Raw genomic sequence first — 21,346 nt, 5'->3', positions numbered from 1 at the left:
GTGTTCATTTAGAAAAGAACGGGGCAGGTAAATTACATATTTACTAGCCCCTTCTCCCGCTGTCCATCCTGAAACATCCTCCGTAGCAGCCTAGGGAGAGGAGAGTGGGGAAGCCATCAGAACTGCAGAGTGGGGGGGGGGATCGGGGCAGTAGGGGAATTGGTACCGTACGTAGTAATTAGGGTGTGCCCAGGCACACCTGGCACACCCCCTGTGCATGCTTATGAGTATCTGAGATGTACAAGCTTTTAGTTTTTTGTGCATTTTTGGTGCAATGTGACACTGCACACACAATGCATAATGAGAGCTGGGTCATTAAAGTCAGTGGGGTTGATTTACTAAAGGCAAATCCACTCTGTACCACAAGTGCACTGCAAGTGGATTTGGAAGTGCAGTCGCTGTAGATCTAAAGGGAAGATCTGAAATGAGGGGAAGCTCTGCTGATTTTATCATCCAATCATGTGCAAGCTAAAATGCTGTTTTTTATTTTCCTTGCATGTCCCCCTCAGATCTACAGCGACTGCATTTCCAAGTGCACTTGTAGTGCAAAGTGGATTTTCCTTTAGTAAATAACCCCCATAGTGTGTCTTATGCTGCGTACACACGGGCGGACTTTTCGACCGGACTGGTCAGACAGACTTTCCATTGGACTTTCGACTGACTTTTGGCGGACTTTCTAACAAACGGACTTGCCTACACACGATCACACCAAAGTCCGACGGATTCGTACGTGATGACGTACACCGTACTAAAATAAGGAAGTAGATAGCCAGTAGCCAATAGCTGCCCTAGCGTCGTTTTTTGTCAGTCGGACTAGCATACAGACTGGATTTCTGGGTCCGGCGGAGTTACGACGTAAAGATTTGAAGCATGTTCCAAATCTAAAATTCGTCAGATTTGCAACTGGAAAAGTCAGCTGAAGGTCCGGTGAAGCCCACACACGGTCGGATTGTCCGCCGGATTTGGTCCATCTGCGTCCGTCAGACCAGTCCAGTCGAAAAGTCCGACCGTTTGTACACGGCATTAGTATTTAGCACTCTTGCCTAGCAGCACCGGGGTCCCTGGTTTGATTCCTGGTCAGTATATGTCCTTGTTTGCATGTGCGGCTTTCCTCCCACCTTCAAAGGCATGCAGGTAGGGTAATTGGATTCTGTTGGTTGTAGTATTCAGACCACATTTTTTGTGTCCAAGATGCATTTCTGCATGAGCATTTTTCTCCTCTTTTTTTTCTTCATCTCAATTCAGGACATGTGGATTCCAGTGAATTTTTTATGCTTTTTGCCTTGTTACAAATGTATTCCATACTAAAAAAAAATGCAGCATGATCTACTTTTGTTAACTGTACTGGAACTCACAGCACTGGTGTGAACTAGGGCCACTGGAATACATGGAAAACATTCAGCATGCATTTTTGTTGCAGGGCAGGGCTTGATGTGAATGTACAGTAAGAAGAGTTCTTTAGAAATATCTGTAATAAACGGTCCTGTTCACACTTCTGTACACCCATTGGGTTAAACGGAAAAAAAAACTGACAGCTCAGGTCAGAACCACTGTACTAACAATCTGATGTTAGTACAGTGATCTCCCCTGCTGTGCCATTGTGTTCTGACAAGGGGACAAATATCCTCCCTCCCTAAAAAACACACTTTAAAATGCATTAAAAAAACTGTATAGTATGTTAATGTAAAAAAGCATGCATTTTAAAATGTGAACGTGTTGTGAAACAGCCAGTAACCAGCTTCACATCATCTACAGGCCAATCAGTTAATACTTCTACAGCATCATCTGCTGCCAAGAGAAGTTACCTTTGTATTAGCATGTTAAAGTGGACCTGTACACTGGTTTTACCTTAAAGTGAGGGGCATATGGGGGCTGCCATTGCTGGCCTCCTTCAGAAAATGATAGTTGAATGCCTTCTAGGTCACTGACACAATACTGAAGCAAGAGAGTCAGCATAACAGCCAGACAGCTAGCATTTTCAAGGCAGCCTCCATGTTTTTCTAATGCCTGTGTTCTATCAGAAAGCTGCTACCCATCAGAAAGTGCACTTGAAGTGACGTTCCGTCTCGGCCATCTTGGTACACCCGCAGTCGTCCGCAGTAAGGCTACAGTTAGAAGTCTGCAAGCGGACATCTTTTTACATCCACCCAAGTCTTGCATTTCACACTTATTTTTACCAGTAAACTCAGCTTATATGGTAAAATACAGGATTTTGAAATCCAAACGCTGTTTTGATGTTCAGTTTTTAAAACAGCGGTGTTCTGTCAGATTAGCAAACGTGGGAGATCAGCAGGCTTGCCGATACTTTTAAAACTCAACATCAAAACAGTCACACGGACTTCCAAATACTGTATTTCACTATATAAGCTCAGTGTACTGATAAAAATAAGTGTGAAATGTAAGACCCTGGTGGGTGTAACAAGATGTCTGCTTGCCGCCTTCTGACGGTAGGCTTACTGCAGACGAGTGCGGGTGTACCAAGATGGCCGTGACGGAACGTTACTTCCATTGCATTTTATGATGGGTAGCAGTATTCTGATAGAACATCGGATCAATATTCAGTTTTGTATATAGGCAATAATGAATCAATTAAATTAGATAAATATATAAATACACAATTATAAATATATAAATATATAAAGTGTCTCTTCAGTATTGCAGCAGCGCTGTGCTCCCCAATTAAACAGGGTCTCTTTCTTAATCTATTTCAGAAAGTTCAAACATGGATCTGATAGCCATAGTTCCACCAATAAATAATCAAGATGTATTCTGTGAGGGTAGTAATCCTTTCACCAAGCGATACACCACGTGCTGGGGTCCCCAATGAAAACTCACTCACCAGAAATCAGATCAATAAAAGCCTTGATTAATAGTAGTAAATCTGCATCAATATCCAAAGCGACCACCAGATGTCAGTATTATTCCCAGTAGTTCCAATAGGATATGTAGAAGAAACAAAAATGCTCACATAGCGTGATACTGCTAAACATCTTTATTTGAACCATCCAAACATCCCCTTAAAACCATGCGTACCAAAATTTAATAAACATTGAGCAAAGATAACAAAGTGCACTGTGCCTGATTGCGTCCTCCAGTCGTGAAAACCTGTCAGGAGCGCTCCCTGTGTGTAACCACAGTCACACGCTTCCTGGTTCCTCGGTTGGTGGAGCACATGCGTCACTTCCTGTGCGACACGTCCCTAACGCATGTGCTCCACCAACCGAGGAACCAGGAAGCGTGTGACTGTGGTTACACACAGGGAGCGCTCCTGACAGGTTTTCACGACTGGAGGACGCAATCAGGCACAGTGCACTTTGTTATCTTTGCTCAATGTTTATTAAATTTTGGTACGCATGGTTTTAAGGGGATGTTTGGATGGTTCAAATAAAGATGTTTAGCAGTATCACGCTATGTGAGCATTTTTGTTTCTTCTACATATCCTATTGGAACTACTGGGAATAATACTGACATCTGGTGGTCGCTTTGGATATTGATGCAGATTTACTACTATTAATCAAGGCTTTTATTGATCTGATTTCTGGTGAGTGAGTTTTCATTGGGGACCCCAGCACGTGGTGTATCGCTTGGTGAAAGGATTACTACCCTCACAGAATACATCTTGATTATTTATTGGTGGAACTATGGCTATCAGATCCATGTTTGAACTTTCTGAAATAGATTAAGAAAGAGACCCTGTTTAATTGGGGAGCACAGCGCTGCTGCAATACTGAAGAGACACTTTATATATTTATATATTTATAATTGTGTATTTATATATTTATCTAATTTAATTGATTCATTATTGCCTATATACATGTTCTACTATTTAAGCAGCTGCTACTAGTCATATAATTATTTATGTGCCGCACATACACCGTTAGAATATTGTACTAAGCGCAGAGTATTGTTGTTTTTTTGGGACGGGCATATACAACATACATTCATTCAATATTCAGTTTTGACTAGTGCATCCTCTCAGAGCATAGACAGTAATACAAATAGGACATGGGAGAGTGCAGGGATCTAGCAGTGAAGTGGTACGGTGTTGTGTAAGCCGCCGGAATATGGTTACTGGGTTAGTCACATAACACCGGACATGTATGAAATATTCAGTGGGGATAGCTTGCTGTAAATTAGTCCACGTGTATTCTGAATTTAGCACCGAATGTTCCAACACAAGAACAAGAAGAAGCTCACTTCATACCAGTGAGGAACTTTCACTGCACGTTGTCATTCTTCCAACATCTAGTTAGAATGGTAATACTATAAATTCTGAATTTTTTTTTTCCTTTTTATTCTTTCCAAAAAGACTAAAAACTGAAGAGTGTATAGTAAGAGAAATATAATGTCTTCTAAACCACAGATTTAAATAGAAAAAATAATATACTGTAGCAGGGTTAACAGCACCACCACCGCCGGTCCAAATGAAAAGAACTCACCGCTCCAGGTGTAACTGATACGCCCACTGGAACACACACCTAAGTGCTAGCCCTGGCTCGCCTCCGTGGTAAATTGTCAAAATAAAAAAACGGCTGCATCTCACATGGGCTCCAAGTATAGTTAATTGGAATATGAAAATATCCAAAATGACACCAGAGGACACCACCAGTGGTCAAGGTAGACGCATTTCACACAACAGAAATGTGCTTAATCGTTACCTGTAATTACCAGTAATGATTAAGCACATTTCTGTTGTGCGAAACGCGTCTGCCTTGACCACTGTTGGTGTCTTCTGGTGTCATTTTGGATATTTTCATATTCCAATAAACTTTACTTGGAGCCCACGTGAAGTGCAGCCTCTTATTTTGACAATTTACCATGCCAGGTACCAGCTACAGAACCAACTCCCCCAGGTACACCCCTAAACACAAAAATCATGGACCTGGAGTTATTTTAAAGGTATTTAGTAACCATGTGTATGTTCTATGGCAGTGATCTCCAAACTGCGGCCCGTGGGCCAGATGCAGCCTTCTGCTTGTTTTTATCAGGCCCTTGGGGCCCTATTTCATCCATTGATACCAACAATGGGGCATAATTCCCCCACTGACACCAATGAAGAGGGCACATTTCCTCCCAATAACAGAAACGATAGGGCAAAATTCCTCCCATGTACACCAACAATGGGGCCCAATGACATCAATGATGGGGCCCCATTCATCCCACTTACACCAATAATGGAGCACAATTACTCTAACTTAAACAAACAATGGGGCATTATTTTTCCCACTGATGCCGGGACTGTTTCTACTCCCACTGGGCACAGTCCAGCCCTCCTAAAGTCTGAAGGACATTAAACTGCCCCTTTGTTTAGAAAGTTTGGAGATCACTGTTCTATGGGATACACTTCCAAAGGTATGTTTTTGAGATCACTGTTCTATGGGATACACTTCCAAAGGTATGTTTTTTTTTATCTGTAAACGATAAAGTATGTATGGATTTTTAACATTTCACCTTATTTTAGTTTATTTGTGTGCCCTAAAAAATCCCCACCACCCACATTTTACAATTTGCATATGTTTCTATAGGGTAACCTTGACTATTAGGAGATTTTTGCCCAATAATGATTTTATGATTGATAACTGGACTGTGTATGTGGCACTAACAGAAGACTGATAATCTCAAGACACATAAACCAGAAAAATGTAATTTGGTCAGGTTCAGCTTGATGGATCAGGTACTGAAATATATCATATGTATTAAAGAGGTCAGTGGTAAAACTATAGCCATAGCAGCCCAGGCTGCTGTTATGGGGCTCCTGGATGGGATGGTGCCCAAGTAGGAGGTCACTGAGGCAACAAACAGGGAAAATCAGTGTGTATGTAAAGATAACACAGATCCAGTACCATTAACCCTGATCCTCACATGTCTACATTTTAGAAGATCTGACTGTCAGATCCACAGGACAAGTTTATGGGATCATGTTGACCTTAGTCACAAATCATCCCCCATCTTTTAGTAGATTTATTGCCCTCAGAGCTTGTGGTCATCATGGCCAGCTTTCTAAAATGAACCCTGCATGTCTAACACAGACTTTCTAAAGCGAAAAAATCCAAGAGTCTCTCCTAAGCTAAAGTGTTGTTTGAGATTTGTAGTTCTTCTAAACATGCAACAAACTTAAATTTTACACCAAAGGTCTAAGATCCTAAACTCCAAAAAGATCAGTGGATGCTGAGAAGTCATGGTGAACATTCATGCTCTGTATTGCTGCTCTTCTCTGCAACTTGTATCCACAGCACTGGTCCCAGATAAGGATGATCTAAGGTTGAGGCCAAACTCAGTTCAGTCAGCTGATGGGGCTGGGGGCTACTATCAAGTGACAGTCTCTGGAAGGTTCAAACCATAGCTCATTCCTGACTATGCTGACAGCTCCCCTGCTACCTTTGATTTACGCCAGCCATAGGTTCGAATCTCAGCCGATTCATCAGGGTCCAACCGAGATTCAAACCATGTATGGGCAGGCTTAGGCTCCATGCACACTAACGTTTTTTATAAGCTCAAAAAACCTGGATAATAGCATTTTTTTTGTGCTGGCTTGTAGTAGCTTTTATGAGCGTTAGCATTTTATTAGGATTTTTACAGTACATGAAAAAAAAAAATGCCTGAAAAAAGCTTAGGAGCGTTTTAGTAGCATTAAAGCCCTGTACACACGATCAGACTTTCCGACAACAAAACTGTGGAATTTTGTTCGAAGGATGTTGGCTCCAACTTGTCTTGCATACACACGGTCACACAAATGTTGGCCAACAATTACAAACGTAGTGACGTACTAGATGTACGTGATATCTCCATTACGAACGCTGGTTTTACTAGACCGACCGCTTCTAGCTCGTCCTTGATTCCGTGCATGCGTGTTTGTACTTTGGACTTTTGTCCAACCGACTCGTGTACACGCGATCTGAAAGTCCAACAACACACATTTATTGGCGGAAATTTTCAGAACATGCTAGCCAACATTTGTTGGCGGAAAATCCGACAACAATTGTCCGATGGAGCATACACGCGGTCGGACTTTCCGCCAACAGCCTGACATCCATCATTTCTCGTCGGAAAAACTGATTGTGTGTGTACGGGGCTTAAGAAGCGTTTAAGAGCATTTAGCGTTTTTTTTTTTTCTGCCGGTAAAACGCTCCCAAAAACTCTACAAAAACAGTTTTGTTTCTGCTTCTAAACACTGGAGCTCGAAAAATGCTTCTCGCATAAAATAGCGTGCATGGATACATAGGATAACACTATTAGCTTCTAGGAACAGAAAGTAAATTGCTCATATTAGCTTCTAGGAGCTTAAAAAAATGCTATTGTGCATGGAGCCTGAATGTACCTAAGTTGATCAATCGAACAACTTGGGTACAACCAGCTTGTCGGATTTTACATGCACTTATTGCCAGCGGTTATAGCTGCTAGCAAAAATTACTGTGTTCTCCCGGAGGGGACAGCTTCCCCCCTAGGGAGAACACAATGGCTCCACGGGAGGGATTCCCCCATCAGCACTGACTGTGTGATGGGGAAATCAAGCCCGTGGTTGCAGGAAAGAAAATCGCTCCATCTATGGCTGGCTTTAGAGGTTTATTATGTTTAGATCATTTATGCCGTGTACACACGGTCGGACTTGCCAACGGGATAACCTCCGTCAGCATTTCCGACGGAAAAATAAGTCCATCGGAAATGCTGACAAAAAAATTCCGATGGGGCATACATATGGTTGGAATATCCGACCAAAGGCTCCCATCGGACTTTTTCTGTCAGAAATTCCGACCCTGTGTATGGGGCATTACACTATTGTCGTCCCAATAATGGTTCCACATAGAGAGGCTACTGGGAGGGCCCATGAAAATTTTGGTATGGGGCCCTATGAATGGTAATTATTCCGCTAAGGCCCCTTTCACACGCTTGCTCAGCAGGGATCGATCTGTTGATCTTCGCTGAGCAGGCGGATTACAGGTCAGTCTCCGCTCACTGTGCAGAGACGGACCTGTCAGATCCCCGCTCTCCTCTATGGGGAGATCGGATGAACACGGATCGGCCTGTCTGTTTTCATCCGATTCCATCCGATCCGCCAGTCAGATGGAAAATAGGGTTTCCATCCGTCTGGATTTGGCGGATCGGATAGTGCCGGATGTTAGCGGACATGTCACTGCTGACATCCATCGCTCCATAGAAGTGAATGGAGCTTCCGATCAGGACCGCCTGATAGACGGACAGACGGACCTGATCGGACAGCATGTGTGAAAGGGCCCTAAAAGAGGTTTATGCAAAGTGATTTAATAGTCTTAAATGACTGAACTGCTGGTATTCAGCCACAAGTGTTTTTTCCCCCCTCTGTGTGCTTGCAGCAGTTAATGAACCTTGCTATGCAAAGGCTAAACCAATAACCGCTTTGCTGTCACTTGGTGCTAGGAGGAAATGATTCCTTATAAAAAGATACATGTTTGCTAAGAGAAGCTAAAATTCTGTAATGACTATGTGACTACTGATTAACAATAATTAAATTAGAAGTAAAGTCAAAACTTTTTTTTCATTTTGAATGGCGTAAGGGAGGGTTTTAACCCCTGACAGTTGTCTGCCCTCTGTGCCCCATTGTGGAGATTTCCCTTCACTTCCTGTCCCATAACCAAAACAGGAACTGAGAGGAAATCTCTCCAAACCTGTCAGGTATTCTGATCCCTCTCCATTCCATTTAAAAACTAAAAAAATGCATCTAGTTATACTTTAAATCTACTAAAATCGAATTCCAAGAAATACAAAAGTGTTTGTTAATTAACCACTTTAGCTCCAAAAGATTTACCCCCCTTCATGACCAGGTCATTTTTGCGATAGGGCACTGCGTTACTTTAACTGACAATTGCGCGGTCGTGCAACACTGTACTCAAATAAAATGTATGTAATTTTTTTCCCATAAATAGAACTTTCTTTTGGTGGTATTTGATAACCTCTGCATTTTTTATTTTTTTTGCGCTATAAACAAAAAAAGCGAAAATTTGAAAAAAAAATGTGCTAGTCTTTACATTTCCTCGGAGGTCTAAGCATTTTTTCGTATATAGTATTAAAGTGGGGTTCCACCCAAAAATGGAACTTCCACTTTTTGGATTCCTCCCCCCCTCCGGTGTCACATTTGGCACCTTTCAGGGGGGAGGAGGGAGCATATACCTGTCTAATACAGGTATTTGTTCCCACTTCCTGGCATAGCTCACCGCGGCACTTGCGGTGACCTATGCCACTTCTGGCCCCTACCCCGTCCTCCCCCACTGTATTCTGTGAGACACAGAACACAGCAGGGACCTGAGAGGACGCGCAGCGCGACTCGTGCATGCGCAGTAGGGAACCAGGAAGTGAAGCCATGCGGCTTCACTTCCTTATTCCCTCACCGAGGATGGCGGCGGCAGCAGCCGAGAGCCGAAGGACGGATCGGCTTCGGCTGCTGACATCACGGGCTCCCTGGGACAGGTAAGTGTTCATATATTAAAAGTCAGCAGCTGCAGTATTTGTAGCTGCTGGCTTTTAATATATTTTTTTCAGCAGACCTCCACTTTAACTTTATAGTTGCGGCTAATTTGACAACTGAAATATCAGATTGATTCCTAAGGGCTGAGGGGAAGTGGACTTTTGCAATTTGTGATTGTATACTTTCTGTTTTAGAGTATAAAACATATCCAATAAAAAAATGTAAAAAATTTAATTTCTTTGTAAATTTAGGGCAATAAAAAAAGGGTTTTTGCAATCAGTTATAGCGTCTACAAACTATGGGATATACAGTGGGGCAAAAAAGTATTTAGTCAGTCATCAATTGTGCAAGTTCTCCCACTTAAAAAGATGAGAGAGGCCTGTAATTGTCATCATAGGTATACCTCAACTATGAGAGACAAAATGTGGAAACAAATCCAGACAATCACATTGTCTGAGTTTTGAAAGAATTTATTTGCAAATTATGGTGGAAAATAAGTATTTGGTCACCTACAAACAAGCAAGATTTCTGGCTCTCACAGACCTGTATCTTCTTCTTTAAGAGGTTCCTCTGTTCTCCACTCATTACCTGTATTAATGGCACCTGTTTGAACTTGTTATCAGTATAAAAGACACCTGTCCACAACCTCAAACAGTCACACTCCAAACTCCACTATGGTGAAGACCAAAGAGCTGTCGAAGGACACCAGAAACAAAGTTGTAGACCTGCACCAGGCTGGGAAGACTGAATCTGCAATAGGCAAGCAGCTTGGTGTGAAGAAATCAACTGTGGGAGCAATAATTAGAAAATGGAAAACATACAAGACCACTGATAATCTCCCTCGATCTGGGGCTCCACACAAGATCTCACCCCGTGGGGTCAAATAATCACAAGAACGGTGAGCAAAAATCCCAGAACCACACGGGGGGACCTAGTGAATGACCTGCAGAGAGTTGGGACCAACATAACAAAGGCTACCATCAGTAACACACTACGCCACCAGGGACTCAGATCCTGCAGTGCCAGACGTGTGCCCCTGCTTAAGCCAGTACATGTCCGGGCCTGTCGGAGGTTTGCTAGAGAGCATTTGGATGATCCAGAAGAGGACTGGGAGAATGTCATATGGTCAGATAAAACCAAAGTAGAACTGTTTGGTAGAAACACAACTCGTCGTGTTTGGAGGAGAGAGAATGCTGAGTTGCAACCAAAGAACACCATACCTACTGTGAAGCATGGGGGTGGCAACATCATGCTTTGGGGCTGTTTCTCTGCAAAGGGAACAGGACGACTGATTCGTGTACATGAAAGAATGAATGGGGCCATGTATCGTGAGATTTTAAGTGCAAACCTCCTCCCATCAGCAAGAGCATTGAAGATGAAACGTGGCCTGGTCTTTCATGATAATGATCCCAAACACACCGCCCGGGCAATGAAGGAGTGGCTTCGTATGAAGCATTTCAAGGTCCTGGAGTGGCCTAGCCAGTCTCCAGATCTCAACCCCATAGAAAACCTTTGGAAGGAGTTGAAAGTCCATGTTGCCCAGCGACAGCCCCAAAACATCACTGCTCTAGAGGAGATCTGGATGGAGGAATGGGCCAACATACCAGCAACAGTGTGTGACAACCTTGTGAAGACTTACAGAAAATGTTTGACCTCTGTCATTGCCAACAAAGGATATATAACAAAGTATTGAGATGAACTTTTGATATTGACAAAATACTTATTTTCCACCATAATTTGCAAATAAATTCTTTCAAATATCAGACAATGTGATCGTCTGGATTTGTTTCCACATTTTGTCTCTCATAGTTGAGGTATACCTATGATGACAATTACAGGCCTCTCTCATCTTTTTAAGTAGGAGAACTTGCACAATTGGTGGCTGACTAAATACTTTTCTGCCCCACTGTATTTATAATTTTTTTTTTTTACTAGTAATGGTGGCAATCAGTGACTTATAGCGGGATTGCGATATTGTGGCGGACAAATCGGACACTAACTGACACTTTTGACACTTTTTTGGGTGCCAGTGACCAGGGGGTGCTTTTACTAGGGGAAGACATGGATCCTTATCCCTGCTTTGCAGAGACACAGGATCCATGCCTTCCCTACTGACAGAACAGCAATCTGCCTTGTTTACATAGACAGACTGCAGCTCTGCCTCTGTAACGCATGATCAGCAGGTACCAGCGGACTTCGAGTCCACGGTATCCGCTATTCTGGTCCCTCTGTGCATAATCACAGCAAGTGAGCCGGCACCGGCACACTTTCACGTCCGCTACCCGGAAGTGCGGGATGACGTATATATGCGTGATCCAGCGCACAGTGCCAGTAAAACTTTTCATCTTCAAGCTCTTGTACAGCTTTGGGTCCCTTTTGGGCTCATTTAGGGTATACATTACGTTAATTAACACAATGCGTTATCATGCATTAAGGTGTGATGCATCAACAGTACTGATGTATGAACATCAGATAATCCTAGCAGAAAGTTCCTGCGTAAAAACCTCTATATATACACACATATTTGCATGTATTTGCTTGTATACGCGTATACACCTGTAAAATACTAACCAGCAATGCAGATTTTTTTTTTAAATGATCTTTATGCAGCACTAGTTTAAAACAATGGTCTACATTTAGATCATACATTTAGATTATATAAAAAAAAGCTAGAATACTCAAAAACATGGCGTTTGTAGGCCTCCATGTGTAAGAAACCTAAAACCGCCATTCATTTAGAAGGAGCTGAGAGAACACCTCCACACACGATACACCTGACTCTCACTGCTCTCTACTGTATAAGTGCTTTGTGCCGCCCCTTTGAAATGAACACAGCGGTTTGTGTATAAAGTGAACTGCTGGAAAAGGTGCAACATTGCAACCCAAAGATAAGATCGGGACCTCAGACCTACAAGGTCCATCATGGTGTGCTAATATATGTACAATAATGGGCAGGATTTTGTGCATTACCCTATGTTTTGTTACATTAAAGCCTCTCTTTGATCAGCAGTTGCCGTGGTGCTGCACATGTGATCAGTTATGACACCAGTTATTTGATGGCTTGACAGTTCGGTTGAGAGCACAAGCAAATGTGCCAATTATCATCATGGCATGGCTTGAATAGAACTGTTTTTGGAAACCATTAAATTGATGGGTTTGGTTCTGCTTTAGGCTCGATTCACACCTATGCATGTTGCTTTTGAGCGTTTTTGGAGGTTTTTTTTTCATGCTTGGCACGTTTTTGAGCAGCGTTTTTGTAGCGTTTTTGCGGCGTTTTTGCCGCGTTTTTGCCGCGATTTGCGTTTTGCGGTTTTTTTTTTTTTTTTTTTTCTTTTTTTTTTACAGTCTTAAAAAAAAATTACAAAAAAAAAAAATAAAAAATAAAAAAACGGCAAAAACGCACCAAAAACGCACCAAAAACGCTGCAAAAACGCTGCAAAAACGGTGCACTTGCGTTTTTGATGCTTGTCCATTGAAATCCATTACATGCAAAACGCTGCTTTTTGCATGAAAAAAAGTCCCCGACCCTTTCCAAAAACGCAGAGATACAAAAAAGCATTGATGTGAACATGTTCCATAGGAACCCATGTTAAAAAATTCCCATGCATTTCTGCAAAATGCAAAATGCATCAAAAAACGCGCTAGTGTGAATGGAGCCTTAAAGTGGAAGTAAACCCTCCTATCGTTTTCAGCCAAGGAAGCTGCCATCTTGGCCTCTGTGTAATCTTTAAAGCGGTTGTTTACCCGCAAAAAAAAAAAACACTTGTAAGGCAAAGGCATAATGAGTTAGTATGCACCGCATACTAGCTCATTATGAAATACCTTATAACGAAGTGCTGGCATCACTTCCCGGTCACCGCTGAGGGAGCTGACATGTTCCCTCTGCATTTCTTCCGGGTTCTCGGCTCCAGTGCTGTGAGTGGCCGAACCCGTGATGACATCACTCCCGCGCATGTGCACGGGAGTCCTCTTTCTGGCAAGAAGCTCTGATTTTCTGGCAGTATCCGCCGGACCTTCAGAGCGCATGCGCCGCTGACAAGGTGAATATCTCATAACCCGAAAACGGATATACAACTGCTTTAACTGCCATGATGCTGAACATGTGATCAGTTATGACACCAGCCATTGGATGGTTTGACAGTTTGGGAGCACAACCAATGTGACAGTTACATTTCCGGCACGTGTTGGTAATGCGATGGTTTTTGAAACTGTTAAATCGATGGGTTTACTTTCACTTTAACCCAATAACTTGGAATTGGCTGCCAATGCACCTTAATGGCCCTAAAAATGTGTTTGACCCTTTTTGTATTGCAATGCACCACAGTACATGACTTGTGTGTTGTGGTGCATTGCATCGTTTGTGCGGTGCATTGACTGCTACTGTAGTTGTGTAGTAGGATGCCGTTCTGCATGAATGAAAATGCAACACCGTGCAAAAATCACTGTGTGAGAACGGGTTTTATTGGGCATAGGTCAGAAGGAGGCCTAAGTCCCCATTCACACCTATGTGATTTGTCGCAGTTCACCCATTACATGACAAGACACAACACTAGAAATCCCTTTATTGTCTATGGAGCCAGTTCATACCTAAGCAACGCACTTCTGTGTGACTTGGAAAAAGGTACTGGCATATGCGTTTTTGGTCTCATAGACATCAATGGGAGTGCATAAAAAACATTAAAAAAATGCATTAAAAATGCATTTAATTAATGGTAATGCAGACGATCCATATCCAAGCACAAAGCAGCGCTGAGATTTTTCTTTCTTCTATTACATTGAAAAAATAAAAAGAAGGCATTGCATTGATTTATTTTCCACTGCTAAATACTTGGAAAAAAATTACAGTATTATTTTAAAAAGTGCAAACGATTTCTTCAGTATCCTCCAGTCTGCTTTGGAATGACAATACACACTTCAATGAGAATATACAATCCCTGTACAATCTCCTTTAAATTTACCAAAACAGTGTAATATGAGGACAAACCTAAACAGTCCATTCAATTTGTATCCAATAAGTGGGGTCTTTACTACACAATGGATGGTAAATCTTATAGTAAATGGTGACCATACACTATATATGCTGATTGTACAGTCCCTTAAATGTTAAAAATGTTTTTATTAGCTTGGACCTACAGCCAAGTTGTCTATGTGTAGTATACTCCTAGTAGTATACAGCAGTGGCGGCTGGTGCTCAAAATTTTTGGGGGGGTGCAAACAAACTGAAAAATTCTGAAAAAAAACATCAATTGCAGCCTCACTGGCTCCAGAGTACCAGAGCCTCACTTTACCATCAATCGCAGCCACTGTGCCCATCAATCACAGCCACTGTGCCCATCAATCGCAGCCACTGTGCCCATCAATCACAGCCACTGTGCCCATCAATCGCAGCCACTGTGCCCATCAATCACAGCCACTGTGCCTATCAATCGCAGCCACTGTGCCATCGATCGCAGCCACTGTGCCCATCAATCACAGCCACTGTGCCTATCAATCGCAGCCACTGTGCCATCGATCGCAGCCACTGTGCCCATCAATCACAGCCACCGTGCCTATCAATCGCAGCCACTGTGCCATCGATCGCAGCCACTGTGCCCATAAATCGCAGCCACTGTACCATCAATCGCAGCCACTGTGCCATCAATCGCAGCTACTGTGCCCATCAATTGCCGCCACTGTGCCATCAAATGCAGCCACTGTGCCCATCAATTGCCGCCACTGTGCCATCAAACACAGCCACTGTCAAATCAAATGCAGCCACTGTGCCCCATAAAATGCAGCCACTGTACCCATCAATTGCCGCCGCTGTGCCATCAAACGCAGCCACTGTGCCCATCAATTGCCACCACTGTGCCCATCAATTGCCGCCACTGTGCCCATCAATTGCTCCCAATGTTCCCATCAATTGCTCCCACTGTGCCCCATCAATTGCTCCCACTGTGCCCCATCAATTGCTCCCACTGTGCCCCATCAATTGCTCCCACTGTGCCCCATCAAATGCATCAAACGCAGCCAAGGTGCCATATCAAATGCTGGCAGTGTGCCCCCCGCCGGCCTGCCGTCTGCACTCACCTGTCTCAGTGGGACAGCTCCTTGATGTCTTCTCCCGTCCTCTCCACCCATCCTCTGCTATGATTGGACGCCTGGCGTCCTATCGAAGTGCCTGTCGTTTCAGCCAATCAGGTGACGGGTAACAGATCCGAGCACCTGATTGGCGGAGAGGCGTTTAAGGTTAGGAAAGCGAATATTCATTTGCTTTTCTAACACAGCTGAGTGACCTGCGACCGCCCAGCATGGTGCTTGCAGGTCACCTTTTTTTGACGCCTATTAGAGCCTATGGCTCTAATCAGGTGCTTCAAAGCCACCCCCCACTGCTGTAATTCAGGCGCCCTGCGCCCGGAAAGGGGCCGGGTGCATGAATAGGGGGTGGCAGTGGCGGCCATAGATAGATTCATGCAATCTATTGGTACTAGAGGGGGGTGGCAGGAGAGAGGGGGTGGCAGGAGAGAGTTGGCGGCGCCCATGCACACTTATGGACGCACCACCACTGGTATACAGCCATTATAGGCAAACACTGGAAGGCTGGAAAGACTCAGTCACACTTATACTTGAGTGCAAATCTTTTATATGACCTTTTTTAACTATTAAAGTATGGAATTTTGCACAATGGTGGGCGTTTTTGTCTTTTGAGAACCATATTAAATGGAGGATCATAAGAAAATAGTCTGGGATTTGGTGGAGACATATCTACTCACCTATATGGAGGATTAAAGAAAGGCAATACACAGGCTTGTTTATAATGGCTTTTTGGTAAGCACAAGGATGGTGGTGGTCAATCACAACACGACTGTCTTGGAAGTCACCATACGTTCAGCACGGTGGATCAACTTACTTGGACTTTATTGTTTGGTTCATATTTCAACATACATTTGTTTGTATTATGGGACTTTCCACATTTGTATAATAGGTTTTTGGATGGCAAATCATTAGCACATTAATACACCGCTTGATTTATGTATTTAAAGGGCCAGCGCAGCTACACAAACAATACTTTTTTTTGCACATTTTTTTCATTTATCTAGTGCTGAATATTAGCTGCAGCACAGTCCACAGTATATAATAATTGAAATTTGTTTTGCTCCGGTGGCACACACATAAATGAACCCACAGCATAATATAACATAGATAGTTTGAATGAAAAAGAAACCATGTTCATCATGTCCCTCTAGCTCAAAAGCCTCTAAAATGATGGGGCACCATTCCTCCCGTAGATACCAACGATAGGGCACCATTCCTCCCATAGATACCAACGATGGGGCACCATTCCTCCCGTAGACACAAACGATGGGGCACCATTCCTCCCATAGATACCAATGATGGGGCACCATTCCTCCCATAGACACCAACGATGGGGCACCATTCCTCCCATAGACACCAACAATGGAGCACCATTCCTCCCACTGACTCCAATGATGAGGCAACATTCCTTCCACTGACACCAATGATGGGGCACCATTCCTCCCACTGACACCAATGAGTGGGGAACCATTCCTCCCACTGACACCAATGAGTGGGGAACCATTCCTCCCACTGGCACTAATGATAGGGCACCATTTTTCCCACTGACACCAACAATGGGGCACCATTCCTTCCACTGATGCCAACAATAGGGCACTATTTCTTCCACTAAAAGCAATGATGGGACACTGTTTTCTCTCACTGACATCACAGCATTTTCTAACCCCACTGGCTACAGCCTGGCCCCACTAAAGCCACAAGAACCATAAACTGGCTCTTTGTTCTGAAAGTTTGGAGACCCCTGCTCTAGGCCTACCAAGAAATACTAAATAAACAAATACATAAATAAATAATCCACACCTACATGAACCTTAAACACACACTTCTAATGCATTATTCAGAAAAAAGGGGAAATTTGGGACTTTAAATGAGGTTCTCGACATAGTGGGGGGGGGGGGGGTGTAAAAGAAAAAATTGTTTATTGTCATGGAGGACACGATAATTGGATCTCAGTGGTATAGAACAAGTACAATAATAAATCATAAGTTTACACAATTACACATATGGCATGGACATCAAGGATACATAATGATATCGACTTGGAAACACATGATAATATGAAAATGAATGAGCAATCTCATGAATTCATATATATACACAAGTCCTTGGGGTGGCACAGTGTAATGAAATGGCATGATTGCTTGATAAACAGTAGACTAAATTGATAACTCATATGGTTGTGTGTTGGCATCCTGAATTTTCCGACGCATTTCGTGTATAAAACACTCATCAGGGGCGGATGGTATAGAACAAGTAAAATGATAGATCATAAGTGCTATATGTGTAATTGTATGTGTAAACTTATGATCTATCATTTTACTTGTTCTATACCACTGAGATCCAATTATCGTGTCCTCCATGACAATAAATATTTTTTTTCTTTTACACACCCCCACTATGTCGAGAACTTCCTTTAAAGTCCCAAATTTCCCCTTTTTTCTGAATACTGATACCAGGGATGGAGGCACATGTCATATGTGCCTCATTTAAAGTCCCACCCGTGTTTTTACACTTCCCCCCTTCTTTGATTACTATAACAAAAACTTTGTAACAAGTTCCCATCCAGGGGACAGTCATTGCTCCATAATTATGTTGTTGCTTCTTTTCAAACCTTGCTTTACCTAATTCATTGGGGGACGTTTACAAAGCAAACTAGTGACACGATCATTCACAAATCAGGCCGTGTCTCTTTCAGAAAAGTCTCTGTGACGGGATGACAGCCCTGTGTGTCTGTATTCCTGGGCAGCCAAGTGCCACAGTTTGCAAAGTTCAAAGAAATTTATTCCTGAAAGGTTTACACACTAATCTGACACAAAGTCAGGGTCAGGATCAATGCAGTCACAAATGTGCTCTTTACAGCTGCCAAAAGAGGAATTTATGACTGGGGCTGTAACCTTGTAATAAATCGGTCTCACCATGCCTCCCACTGCTCCTGTTTAGCATCACTTTACCTTGAGAAAGGATCGATAACTGTCTCCATTTGTACTTTCAATGGCATTTTTGTTATAGCAATGATTTCTAGCAGTCTCGTGTAATATGTCTCTAGTCTATGACGTGGTTATGACTAAGGCCTTATGGGCTGAAAGGCATCAACTGTTCTCATTTGCGTTTGGTCACTGTGGCTTGTCAATAAATATTATACTTTTTAAGAGCAATCACCGGAGTGCGGATCATCTTTTCCTCATTTCCCTACTCAGCCAGCGACTGTGGATCGAGCACCCGGGATCTCTGCTTTCTATGTGATGTAAGGGTAGTAGCACTGACTTTTTTGTTTATATTCTAGTCTATGACTGCCTCCTGAAACATGTGAGCAGCTTCCATCCTCTCCTATAGCATGTCCACAGTCTCCGGACGTCTCCTGTAGCATGTCCACAGTCTCTGATCATCTCTTATATCATGTCCGCAGTCTCCAACAACTCCTATAGCATGTTCACAGTCTCTGAAAGTCTCCTGTAGCATGTCCACTGTCTCTAATCATCTCTTAAATCATGTCCACAGTCTCTGACCATCTCTTGTATCATGTCCATAGTCTTAGTCTTTAACTATCTCCTGTTGTGTGTCTTCTGTCTCTGACACTAAATATTCAATGAATTTTATGTGCAGCCCTTTGGTGATGTTAGGGGCCACACTTGAGGTCCCCCATATCAAGAAAGTTGGCCACCACAGGATTAATCTTTAAAAAAAATTACATTTAATTTTATTAAAGTTAAAATTTGAATTCAATTCATTCCATTAAAAAATGTATATATATATATACAGTAGATCAATAGATAGATAGATATTAATATATTATATATATACATACACACACAAGTACATTGAAGTTTTATAGAAAAAACTCAACATGGTACAATCCAGCAGAGAAGTATGTGATCATATGGATTAATCATTACAGGACTGTGTGAGTCCCAGTTGTTCTGCACAGGGGAACTACAAGTCCCAGCGTGTGATCCCAGTGATAGGACCAGCAACCCCAGTGATAGGACCAGTGATCTCAGTGATAGGACCAGTGATAGGACCAGTGATAGGACCAGTGACCCCAGTGATAGGACCAGTGACCCCAGTGATAGGACCAGTGAACAGATCAGACCCCTCCACCCGCACAAGGCCCCCCCATGGTACTCACTGCTCATCTTCTTGGGTCCATTGGTCTCCACCGCCTTGGCTGGGGGTCTGCTCCCTCCCTGGCTGTGGGTCTGGGTGCTACTTGAACAGCCCATGTCTCCTGATCCTAGGATGACAGGGGAGGGGGGTGAAGTTCAGGAGAAGTCCACACCGAGATCCTGCACTGTGTCTGCAGAGGTCACATCCAACACCATGCGATGAGAACACACCGCGGAGTAGCAGTTAAAGTTTCTGCGCAGCTCTCCGCCCGGCTGATGACAGCTCACTGATCACCGTATCACCTGCAGTACAGAGCGTTATCCTACAGGGGGTGTGACAGCAGAGCGAGCAGGATCTTCTGCGCATGCGTCATCAACATCCAGCATCAGGGTGACAACCTCCCTGGGGCTGAACTATGTACTGTACAAAGAGGAGAAGAGGGAGGAAAGGTTACCATACAGGCAGAATTGTTTACACCATGATGGCATCACCATACCTCAACATGGTACAACACTATTTCCTTTTTATTTTTCCTCCTTTTTTACAATTCTGTACAGTTCTGAGCAAAGAAGTCTGCAAGAGAATAACAAGAGGGTGCAGACTCTCCTTCCCCCATTAAAGCAGACCCCCCCCAAAGCAGACATTCCCCCCTCCTTAAAGCAGACCCCCCCCCAAAAGCAGACATTCCCCCCTCCTTAAAGCAGACCCCCCCAAAGCAGATAATCCCCCCTTAAAGCAACCCCCCCAAAAACAGGCATTCCCCCTTCTTAAAGCAGAACCCCCCCCAAAGCAGACATTCCCCCCTCCTTAAAGCAGACCCCCACCCCCAAAGCAGACATTCCCTCCTCCTTAAAGCAGAACCCCCCCAAAAAAACAGGCATTTCCCCTCCTTAAAGCAGAACCCCCCCCAAAGCAGAACCCCCCCCCCCCAAGCTGACATTCCCCACTCCTTAGAGCAGAACCCCCCTCCCCCCTAAAGCAGACTCTCCTTAACCACTTCAGCCCTGTGAGGTTTTACCCCCTTAATGACCAGGCCATTTTTTGTGATACGGCACTGCATTGTTTTAACTGATAATTGCAAGGTCGTGCGACGCTGTACTCAAACAAAATTGATGTCCTTTTTTTTCCCCACGAATAGAGCTTTATTTTGGTGGTATTTGATTACCTCTGCGCTTGTTTGTTTTTTGCGCTATAAACAAAAAAAAAAACAATTTTGAAAAAGAAAAAATATATTTGTACTTTCTGCTATAAGACCCCTTTCACAGTGGGGCGGTGGGTTTCGTGGCACTATTCAGCCGCTAGCGGGGCGCTTTTACCCCCCCCCCCCCGCTAGCTACCGAGAAAGGGTTAAAAACCAGCCTCGAAAGGGTTAAAACCACATCAAAGCGCTGCTTCAGCAGCGCTATGCCAGTGGTATAGCCGCGCTGCCCATTGATGTCAATGGGCAGGAGCGGTGAAGGAGCGGTATACACACACCGCTCCTTCACTGCTCCAAAGATGCTGCTAGCAGGACTTTTTTTTAGCATCCTGCCAGCGCACCGCTCCAGTGTGAAAGCACTCGGGGCTTTCACACTGGAGAGACAGAAGCGGCTCTTTCAGGGCCCTTTGCAGGCGCTATTTTTAGCGCTGTAGCGCCTGCAAAGCACCCCAGTGTGAAAGGGGTCTAATACATATCCAAAAAATATATATTTTAAAAAAACTAATTTATTCATCAGTTTAGGCCAATAT

This window comes from Aquarana catesbeiana, linkage group LG05 (assembly GCF_042186555.1).
Source record: "Aquarana catesbeiana isolate 2022-GZ linkage group LG05, ASM4218655v1, whole genome shotgun sequence".
NCBI classification, from domain to species: domain Eukaryota; kingdom Metazoa; phylum Chordata; class Amphibia; order Anura; family Ranidae; genus Aquarana; species Aquarana catesbeiana.
Note: the sequence above shows the minus strand (reverse complement) of the source record.